Genomic DNA, 11,522 nt, shown 5'->3' with positions numbered 1-11,522 from the left:
CCATCTAGCCCAGCATCCTGTGTGCTGACAGTGACCAATGCCAGGTGCTTCAGAGGGAATGAATAGAACAGGTAATCATCAAGTGATCCATCCCCTGTTGCCCATTCCCAGCTTCTGGCAAACAGAGGCTAGGGACACTTCAGAGCATGATTTTGCAACCCTGCCCATCTTGGTTAATAGACATTGATGGACCTATCCTCTCTGAAACTTGAAGGAACTTGTACTGTTGCTGCCTGTTATGTTAACAAAGGTTTTCTGTAGCTAAGACTGATAATCCAGCACCTTTGAAAAATGAAAAAGATAAACTAGAACCATTATTATGTAAATAAATAAAGGGAGCATTTTCAATAGACTGTCTGACCAGAAAGTAACAGAAAGAAAAAGTAAAATCAAAAGGTTTTTAAAAAGAACAAGCTACACACAGGTGGCAGATTGTTAGTTCTCCTTAGTGTGTTCCAATTATATCCAGACTATATAAATTTTTGGACTAGATATAGGACTCTTATAAGAGGAAACTAGAATGGAGGTAAATCTTGATTTAGTCTGTCATAACACACAGTTGGAAATTATTCGAGCGATGGATGGGGGAGCATCAGCATAGTAGTGACCATGTGATGGTCTTTCTGTTCTGTGATTGTACAGCACCTCGTACAGTGGAGTCCTCGTTCATGACTAGGGGCCATAGGCACTACAATGATACTTAATAAATGGGTCTGATCCAAAGCTTTGATTTCAGTGGGATTTGGATCTGTCCCTATGTGTATTTCTGACTAAACGAGTTCAAAAGGGAAAATAAAGGCAGAGAATCTCAACAGATTAAATTGTGGAAGAAAACTGCATGCAGTAAGTGAAATGGAAAAGAATGAAACAATGTATGGAAGAGAACCATATGAAGAATGAAAAGTATTTACATGTATATTAATATATGGTCAATAGCAATAAACAATAGCCAATGTTCATGGATAAGGAAGTGCTATCAGGAATAACAAGAAGAAGTACATACAAAGTATTATAGAAGTGCAGAGGAAAAAAACTAGACTGATCAACGATTCACATTAGTAATGCAAAATAAAAAGGTATAAGCAAAAATGGAGAATGAAAGCAAAACTGTAAACTAAACTGAAATAAATGTTTGTTTATTCTCCAAGCACAATGAACAAGAGTCCTCTGGAAACTGTCAGAGATAAGGGTTATGTATTGACAGAAAAGTTATTCTTTGCTAAAAATCCACTTCCATCTCTGTGTCCACAAAGAAGGATGGAGACAGGTGCCAGAAGTGAACATAATTTTTAAGAAATAACCAAATAAGAAATATTAAAGGAATCAGACTCACACTGGGTGATGAAAAACACAGAACAACTGAAGAAGGAGAAAATTCTAGAACCAGATGGAATCAATTATTAATTACTAGTAATGTGTGTTACAGGAACACTTAAAGGCCTCAATCAAGATCATCCCATTATCCTAGACACTGTACAAAACACATAGTAAGAGACAGTCTCTACCCTGAAGACCATACAATCTAAACAGACAAGATAGACAAAAGATGGGAGGGGAAACAGAAGCACAGACAGCTGATGTGACTTGCCCACTGTCATATAGCAAGTCAGTGGCAAACCCAGGACTAGCACCCTTATCTCCTGAGTACAGTGCCTTGTCCATTAGATCACACTGCTTCCACTGCAATTTCTTTACATATTCTGTAAAACAAAAGAGAACCACAATGGATGCCAAACCGCTCTTGTTCTAGGCTGTTGACCCTGCTATAGGGCTATGATATTATATTTACACCCACACTAGTGCTCCTTTACACTGCCAGAGAATTCAGAATCAAGCCTACTGATTTTACCTCAAGGAGTTGGGGGTTTTCCTCAAAAATCAGTGAACAAAATATGGTAAAATGGTTGAAGCAAGCTTAATATTGAAATGATTGGTAACATCTATGGAAGAGGAAATGCATATATCTTGTCCAGATCACTAAACACAAGCTCCATGGTTTAAAAACAGTTTAACCATGTTAACCTACGTCTCTTTCTTGCAAACATCCTGTTTCACTTCATTATTTTTGTCTTTCCATTTTCCATGTACAATCAATACACTGAAAAGTCTGTTAATTCTTCATAAAGTCTGATAATGTTTCTGCATCACAAAAACCATTTCATATGTACTTAGAATCCTCTTTGGGGGAAAATGTGCAGAAATTAATTAGCAGTTGCAGGTCATATTCCTGTTTCATCGTTTTTGTTTGTTTGAATGTGATCCAATTCCCCCTGGCCACCACTACTGTGTGGGGGTTTTGTTTTGTTTGTTTGTTTTAATTTAATCTACCTCCTTTGAAATTCTTTGGCTGTTAGGTGTGTTTTTGGCAGTAAGATTTGAAATTTAAATACAATACAGTTGTTTAAAAAGTCCCAATTTGTGACTCAACTAGCATGGTGGCACTGGAACATAAGGGGCACAAAGCTCCCTTCATCATGGACAGGCCTACAGGAACAGAAGAGTTCCATAGGGCCACTACTTCCCAAACCTGTTCAGGTGAGTGGGAGGAAACAGAATGTGAAATGGGTGGCACGTTGGCCATTCCCCTCCACCCATGCGCTTGGCAGCATAGCTGCACAGGTGTATCAAGTGGGAACTGGAGCATGCTGTGCTGATTATAGATCTGACACAATTTACATCCTACCCAGAGCAGCAGAGAACCATATTACCCCTTGCTCAGGGCAGATCACTATCTTATGCTCTAGCCCTTAAATGAATTTTCTCATATGTGCAATGATACTGTTTTTACTCTATAACTCTACTGTCCTACTATGGAAAACACTAGTGGGAGGGGGAACCTAGGTAATACGCAGTAGTCCTCCGTTAAAATATGGTTTGGTCTTTATACATTCCGTAACTGTATAGTTGGGATGAAAACATGTTCTAGCCGTGTTCTGAACTCCAAGACTAGCATTATTGAGGCATGTGGTTAACACATAGTTTGGTCTCATTGTCATTGTAAAAGTGAATTGTGTGTGGAGATTATGAGTTTGTAACAGGTTGTCCTGACATTTTCTACAAGGTAGATGTGACCTTTCTCTCTCCCGACCCCCATTCCCATCTCTCTCACATATGCAGCTCTGCTGTTGTAAACCAAAACACAACAGCTTTGTGCTCTAGTACATGAGACCCAGAAAGTGAAACTGCTTAAAAATAGAAAGTGAAATAGTCCAGTCTAGTTTCACTGTCCAAATTGATTGAAATGCAAAAAGAAAGCAAATGGTGAAAAATAAATTAGTTTTTTTTTTTCAAATGACAAATGTAGATGACATTAGTGTCTCAGGTAAAGGAAATTTTAATGTATAGTATGTGATTTTTATTGTGACGGTGCCCCTTTAAGCCAGCCTGAGCTTTGTCAGGAAAAGGTCTCCAGCAATTGAGCAATACCCTAGTTTAGGCAATCACATTGCTATGCTTCATTGGTTAAGCACAGCAGTAATTCAGAAAATGAAGCCATGCTGCATTTCTCATATTATTTAAAGTTTACTTTAGTTTTGTAGGTATTTGAAGATTGCAAAATGAACCACTTCAGCGTGCTGTGCTCTGTCGATATTGCAATCTGCTATGAACCATCCTAATGGGTTTCTCTATCTCCCTTGAGCTTAGGGGTTCCTCTCCCCCCTTCTCTCTCAATATATTTCAGTCTATATTTCAATACACTATTAAAAGTCTTATATGAATTCATATAAAGTAACTGGCAGCCCTTCAGATCAAACACTGAACGATTTCTGTTCACCTTTTTCCTCTGAGACATGGCAGTGTGTTTGTAGTCACTTTAAGTTAATTCTCTTCTCCTCAGAAATAGGGGTTTGCAAGCTGTGGTGACAATTTGGATGAGAGAAATTGAAAATACAGAAGACAAGTGTGAGATTTTAAAAATGTTCTCAGATAGGGCCTGATCCTGCAAACACGTAATGTGACTTTACTCACATATTTACTTCCTTGACTACATAGCTCCCAGCCTGCAAACAGTTATGCACAAACTTAACTTTATATATGCAAATAATGCCATTCAAATCAGTGGAACCACTGACATTAGTAACGTTACCCATGTGCTTACGTATTTGCAGGACTGGCCCTTAAACATACACATGCAGAGCAAAATCCTTCCTCCCCAGAAGAGACTTTAAAACACTGCCTTTAAAGTGAATCCAGAATGAAGAAGTCTCCCTTGGACTTTGCAACAGGACTGCAGGATTTGTTTAATTCTATTTTTATTACTACTTTGATTATTATTAATGTCCATATTTGCCACAAGGCCATAAAAAGACAGTTTTGATGGGCCTGAACCAAATCTCCAAAGTGAAACACCTCAGTGTTTTAGGAGAATTAGGATCTCCATCAGAACTTGGTGTCAGGTCTCTATAATGGGCTAAACTAAACAGGAATCCCAAATGCAAAAACTCTAGCACTTGTAGGAGGCATGCTCAGATACACACTTCCTGGCTGACCGTTAGCTCTGTAATGGGGTTGAATTCAAACTGTGAACGTTTGATCCATATCTACCTAAAGTGAAAACTGAAAAGCCTAAGATTGCTTTGTCTCCTCCCAACACCTGTTTCCAAGACTTCTCTGTGCCATGACAAGAGAATAAACTAAACCTTAACATAAGTTGCTATTTATTGAACTGGGAGAATTATATAATGTCCACTATGTGACCCCAGACAAGAATAGGTCTCCAGTTCACATTAGACTGTTTTCCAGCAAGTTCCCAGTAGGCAGAGTTCCAGGGGTGGGCCAGGCCCTCATTCTTCTTCACAGCCATCTTAAACTGGACCTATCCCTTTTTTCTACCCCTCTTCTGTCCAATGCCATTTTGGACAGGGCTGGGCTGCCCAGAGGGGGGGGGGGGCGCAAGTGGGGCAATTTGCCCCAGGCCCCGCAGGGCCCCCCACGAGAATATAGTATTCTATAGTATTGCAACTTTTTTTTATGGAAGGGGCCCCCAAAATTGCTTTGCCCCAGGCCCCCTGAATCCTCTGGGCGGCCCTGCCTGGCACTGAAGGGCCCCAAGATTCCCAATCAAAGCGGAGTCTCAAGCACAAAGGCCAGGGCCAAGCAGGCAGACAGAGTGTGCCAGCTGCTCTCTCTGTGATGGCCAGACTCAGACACCATAATCCTAACAGCTAGGAACTTTGGGGAAGTTCAGCTCTAGACCCGAACTTTGCAGCTGGGCCCTAGCTGTATCTGAAAGTCAGCTAGGTTGAGAAGAACTTGCTAAGGTGGCCGCACACACAGTTTCCTGGAGGGATGGTCCGTGTATGGAAGAGGACAAAGGAAATCGGGATGTCACAGGCACCAGCCCCTGGCTCCCCCTACACCCTCAGTGCCCAGGGGAAGTCTCCTCTCTCCGCGACACAGCAGCGGGCTCCAGCCTCAGTCAGGCGGCGCCGGGGCTCCGCCCCGCGCTTGCTGATCAGGCGGCAGAAGCCCCTCCCCCCGCTGGTATGTGAAGGGAGGGGGGCTGGAATGACGCGGCCCGGGTCACGTGACGCGAATGGAATGCTAACAATGTAGCGAATGTCCCAACTGTGTCCTGCCGCTGCCGCACTCGGAGCCCGGGACGGGGACGGAGAAGATGGGGAGCGAGCGGCACCGCCGGCAGAGACGCGCCGGGGAGGGCCCGGGCGCTGCTCCCTGACCCCGACTGCACAGCGAGACGGGCCACGCGGGGGCTCGGCACTTTGTCCCCCGGCTCCCCCCGGACTGGAGGTGAGGACGGGGCGGGGACTCCCCGGGGACGGGCCCGCAGCTCGCCCCTGCTCAGAGGCTGCTCAGGTCCGCTCAGGGCAGCGCGCAGGGAGCGGGCCCCGCGGCGGGGGCGCTTGCCCCGGGGTCCCGGCAGCAGCAGCAGAGCGCGCCCCGGAGCGGCACGGGCTGCGGGGCGAGGCTGGGGGAGTCGGTGCTCCCTGCAGCGAGGCAAAGGCAGGACCCAGAGAGGGCGCGCGCGCCTGTGCTGGGGTGGGGGTAGGAGTCACCTGGGGGACTGGCGAGGAAGAGCAGGACCCAGCCAGCCCTTGCTGGGCGACAAGCAGGACTGAGTGCAAGTAGGGTGACCACTGACCAGACAGCAAATGGGAACAATTGGGACAGGGGGTGGACCCAATAATCGGGACATCTGGTCACCCTAAGTGCAAGTGTCTTCGAGGTGGGCAGGGGCAGCTGGGGGCTCCCGACCCCACCCCGGGAGGGTGGCGAAGAACCGGATCCAGGGGCGGGGAGCAGAAGTTCTCGGCGGAGGTGGCTTGGGGGGAGTCGGTTCTTCCCGGCGGGCGGAAGGGAAGAGCCGCGGCCAGTGCCTGGGTGGAGGCGGCGGCTCTAGGGGTCGGGGGCTTGCAGCTCCCTGGGGTAACCAGGGAAGGGGCTCCGGGGCCCGGCGGGTGGCTCAGCCGCCGCTGAGTGCGGGGAACGCCGGGCGCCGTCCCCCGGTGGCCGGGGCTGAGCCGGACTCGGGCCCGTCCCCGCGCTCCGGTCCGCGCCGAAGAAAAGGGACGAGAAAACTTTGGAGCAAGTTGGGCGCCGGCCGGGGCGAGCGTCTGAGCGGAGCGGGGAGCCGGGGTCCCTTGGTGTGTGAGCGGCAGCACTGGGCCCGGGGGCTCGCTCTGTCCCGGGCCCGAGGGCAGCCGGGGAACGTGGCCCCCTTTGGCAGCCGCGCTCCGCAGTTGCTTTCCGACATTTTCCCGAGCGCTGCCTCTGGAGCAGACATGAACGTGACAGCCCGGCCCGGGAGAGGCCCCTGCCGGCCGCTTCGGACACACGCACTTAGGCCTCAGTGCCCCCAGCTGACTCTCCCCCACCCCAAATAGCAGCAGCCTGGTGGCTTGTCGCTCTGGGGAGGACGTGCCTGGCTCTTTTCCCGGGGGTTGGGGGGCTGCGTTTCCAAACAGACTCTTTCCACGTCCCACCTGCTCGGAGTGTAACTCTTACATCCCGGAGCGCTCCCAGCTTTGACTGAGCCCGTCCCCGTGGCCTCTGGGCGCCCTCCATTTCCCGCTTGACAGCTAAGGAAAGTGGAGTAGAAATGTGTGGTAGGTTTGATGATACTTTGGGGTGGGCTCTCACCACAGCACTTTGCCTAAAGAGGTTGTGGTCTCTGTACAAATTAACTGTGGATATTGGGTCACTTTAGTCACCTCTGCTGTTTATCCACCCAACAGTTTAGAGAACTTTCTGTTTAGGGTGGGCTGGTGCAGTGCCCAAGAGTGTTGTTCAAAGGGTTCCTGTCTGCTGAGAGAAAGTGTAATTTGATGATTTAGATTGAGCAAGGGACTTTGGAATCAGAACTCCTGGGTTCTGCTTCCCGTTTTCCACAGACTTGTTTGTTTTGTGACTTTTAGCAGGTCACTTAGGCCAACATTTTTATTACCTCAGTTTTTCAGTGCCCAACTTGAGACACCTTGAATTTGAGTTTTCAGAAGCTCAGAGCACCCAGAACTTCAACTGAATCAAGAGGTTGGGTCCCTCTGAAATTCAGGTCTTGACTATTTCAAGTCAGGCACCCAAAATAAGAGGCCACTTTTAAAAAGTCCTGATTGAACCTCTCTGTATCTCATCTGTACAATGGGTGTAATGAAAAATAACATATTTGAAAAGTGCGTTGAGATCTTATATGACCAGCACTATGAAAATGTAAAGTCTTGCATAAACTCTTTGCAAGATATAATCACTAGCTTATAACATGTCAGATGGGTAAATATGGGAATTAACTTCTTTAAACTTCTGGCTATTTTGGGACCTATGTTTATGGTTTTGGCAAGGTGCAAATCCCCTGTCCACGGGGACTTCACACTAATTTTGTATGGTACTGTTAGTGGGATAGAGGAGAGTGAGAGTGGGAGAAGTGACATGACCCTGCCTTCATTCCTACTCCTCACTTCAAATATGCTGCTATGGGTAACATAGTATTATTATTTGTATTATGGTAGCATCCAGAGACGCTGAGATTATGCCCTCTTGTTCTAGAAGCTGTACATATATTTAGTAATAGACCGTTCCTTCCTCAAAGAGCTTACAGTCTAAGTAGACGAGACCAGATAGACAAGCAGATGTGTCTGCTCTTGAAACATACAGCTGATCTGCAAGAGCATGTGTCCCAGCCCCATATAGTCACCAGTAGATTCTCCTTTCCCCCTTAGTAGCATTTAGCTTATGTCAGTAGAGGAACAGGGAGGCAAAGTTAGATCCATAGATTCCAAGCCCAGAAGGGACCATTGTGATCATCTAGGCTGACATCCTGTATAATACAGGCCATAGAATTTCCCCAAAATAATTCCTAGAACAGAACTTTTAGAAAAACATCCAATCTTGATTTAAAAATAGTCAGTGATGGAGATTCTACCATGTCCCTTGGTAAATTTTTCCAATGGTTAATATTCTCACTGTTAAAAAAAGTATACTTTATTTTCAATCAAGTTTAAATTTACAACCATTGGATTGTGATACACCTTTCTTTGCTAGGTTGAAGAGGTCATTATTAAATATTTGTACTCCAAGACTAATCCAGTCACCCCTTAACTGTCTCTTTGTTAGGGTAAATAAGTGAGCTCTTTGAAGCATGTATCTGGGGACTTTTGGGCAAAAAACCCCAGAGCAACAATGAATAAGAATAGCAAGAAAAAACAAGAAGAGAAGGGGGAAAAAATGAAGACAAAGGAGTGAAAGAGAGAATGGGCATAAGAAAGTAGGCAGGGCACGTGTACCTAGGGCATGACACGTGGGGATTTTGGTATATGGGTGATGACCCCTCCCTCCCCCCCAGGATTCATCTCCAAAAAAAGAAGTCATGAGCCACTGTGCTTGGCAGGAGTTTGTATCAAGGTACATACGGATCCAGCTCAGATGAACCAGCATCTGGCTTTTTTTATTGGATTTTACTCAGAAGGTGGAGTAAAAGTTCCAAGGGAGCTGGTTTAGATACCTGGGCTTGGTCTACACTACAGCATTAGGTGACCTAATTATGTCAGTGTACACACTACAGTCTTGCTCCTGCCGATGTAAGTGCCCTGTTACATCAACATAATAACTCCATCTCCACGAGATGCATAGGGCTCATGTCCGTGTAGTTAAGGCGACACAGTGTTTGTGTAGACACTGTTACTTACATTAGCTGCTGGCTGTCATTCTTGTCAATTTCAGGACTCCATGATGGAGCTGTGAAATTTACAAGAAAACTAGGCTGTCACTGGGGCAGGTGGGTGCTCCAGCTATAGCCAGGCTGCCCCCCGGGCTCCCCTCTCCCAGCCAGGCTGCATCTGCCCTGCTTGGGGCCCAGCTTCCCCAGCTCCTAGCCCAGATGCTGCCTGGGCTCCCTGCTGCCAGAAGCACAGGTCTCCCCTCCTTAACCCCCCCCCGAACTCTCGGCTCCCCACCGCCAGGAGATCAGATGTCCCCCTTCCCCTGGCTCTTGGCTCCCCACTGCCTGGACCCCAGCTCCCGCCCCCTCGGTTCCCCGGAGCCCGGCTTCCTCTCTTCACCCCGGCTCTTGATTCCTCACTCCCTGGCACCAGTAGACCAGCTGCTCCCTGGCTCTTGGTTCCCCGCTCCCTGCCACTGGAAGCCCTGCTGCCCCCTCCCTGCTGGGCTCTTAGCTTCCTGCTCCCGGGATCTGCCCGATGCTGAGCTCAGAACTGGGAGCCCAACTGCAGTAGGGAGCCAAGAGCCTGGGGGGCGGGGGGCAGCCGGCAGTGGGGAGCTGTGCGTTGGGCTGAGAGCCCAGGCTCTCAGCCTCCAGCACTGCCCCTCTTAAGTCGGTGGAAGCACTCCTGGTGAGAACACGCAGCACTGACAGGAGAGTAGTGTGGACATGCCCTTCTTGGATAGATAGGCCAGCAAAAGGGATAACCCATCAGCTTGTGTGTTTTCGATGTGGGGCTATTCAACAATACCTTGTCAACACTAGAGCCCCCTATTTCTATATGGCTCTGGGGGTTAATTAATTCAGTGGATGATACACAGCTCTGCCTCATTTGTTGACAATGCAGATTTGGTCTCTGCTCTGGAGGAATACTTGAACAATATTGTCAGCTGTATATGTCAGAACTAGCTTGTATTTAGCCCTGGTCAAACAGAAGTCTTGTCATTGGTTACTCTTGCTTCCTGTTTTTATTCCTGCTGGTTGAGGGGATTGACTGAAAGGTGATGAGTGAGGTTAAGAATCTTGGTGTTGCTTTTCATCACACCCTTTCCAGAAAAGCCATGTGGCACAAATTGGTATTTTTCAGTTGTGATGCTTGCATCTGACTTAGTTTATGACAGTAGTATTCTGTGCCCTTGGGATGGCAAGGTGTTATTATTGCTACCTTTTTAGAGGGCTCACAGAAGAGCATTCCTGTCATTTGCAGCTTGCTCAGAATGCAGCAGCGTGGTCTGTTGTTTTTTCTCATTGGCGTGAACAACCACAATCCTATTATACCTGTCCTGCACGCTCTACGTTTGCCACCTTTGACGTGTCAACAGTCAGACTAATTTAAAGATGGAACAGATGATTTTTAAAGTGGCTTTTATTGCTTAATAATAACTTATTATTTTAAAGTATTGTGACCCCTCCTCCTTGAGGCTTATTCTCCTTGTGCTCTGACCACACCTGTGTCTTTTAGGGATTCTGCCTTCTCACCTTAAATTGTTAGGGGATTGTATCTTTGTTGTTGGGTCTTTGGAGACTGGAACTTTCTATCCCCTGAAAATTACTTCGGTTCATTTCTTCTATAAAACACCTCATTACTTTTCCATTTAAAAGGTTTTTGGTGACCATTCTTATTATGACACATTTAGAACTTTTTTCCTCTCCTCCTTTTCGTGTTAAGACACCATCATTACTTTTTTATTTTGCATATTAATGATGGTAGCTTTTCATTGTATTTTAATTTGTTATGCCATGCATTGTCCGGAACACCTGCCTGGGGAATATAGTTTAAATTCAGTGTATCTGTTTGTTTGTCTACTACCACAACCTCTGTCAGTATTTGTCAACTTAAAAAAAAAAAATTCAACTCTACAAAAATTGTTCTAACTTGCTGTAATGAAGGTAACCCTAACTTTTTTATTTGGGGTATTGTAATTTAGTAATGGGCAGAAATTATTTGAAAAGCTTAATGGTGTTTAATCAGAATGATTTAAAACACAAATAATTTTGCAAAATGATTACTCGTGATTGTAGGGGCGTGAGGTGGATGCTCATTTCAAAGACAGGTTGAACGTTAGAAGGATAATGAATTTTCAAAATTGGGATAGTACAAACTGTACAGACATGCTTATAAATATAAATTGATATTTTTGATATTTAATTCTGTGGTTTTTAAAAAAGTACAGCACAGCTATTTCCCCCCTAAAAATACAACTAAGTCCACCATTTATGAAGGTCACAGACAATTTGGTTTCCTTTGCAGATCTGTAATATTTAAATGCTGTTCCAATACTCGGCATATCTTGCCTACTAAGTTAACTTTTCTTTCTGCTGGAAAATATAAAACACATTTACAGTTATC

At 45.9% G+C, this 11,522-nt stretch overlaps 1 protein-coding gene across 1 annotated transcript in view; it reads left to right on the top strand.

The window, feature by feature from the left end:
• Positions 1–5,584: 5,584 nt before the first annotated feature.
• LATS2 (large tumor suppressor kinase 2) overlaps positions 5,585–11,522 on the top strand; it is a 62,757-nt gene continuing 56,819 nt past the window's right edge. The window contains exon 1 of the mRNA XM_024216927.1: positions 5,585–5,751. The gene's annotated coding sequence lies outside the window, so the exon portion shown is untranslated. The remainder of the gene's footprint in view (positions 5,752–11,522) is intronic.

This window comes from Terrapene carolina, unplaced genomic scaffold, assembly GCF_002925995.2.
Source record: "Terrapene carolina triunguis isolate 2854851 unplaced genomic scaffold, T_m_triunguis-2.0 Scaffold138, whole genome shotgun sequence".
Classification (NCBI taxonomy): domain Eukaryota; kingdom Metazoa; phylum Chordata; order Testudines; family Emydidae; genus Terrapene; species Terrapene triunguis.
This window is presented reverse-complemented; position numbering and strand designations above follow the sequence as displayed.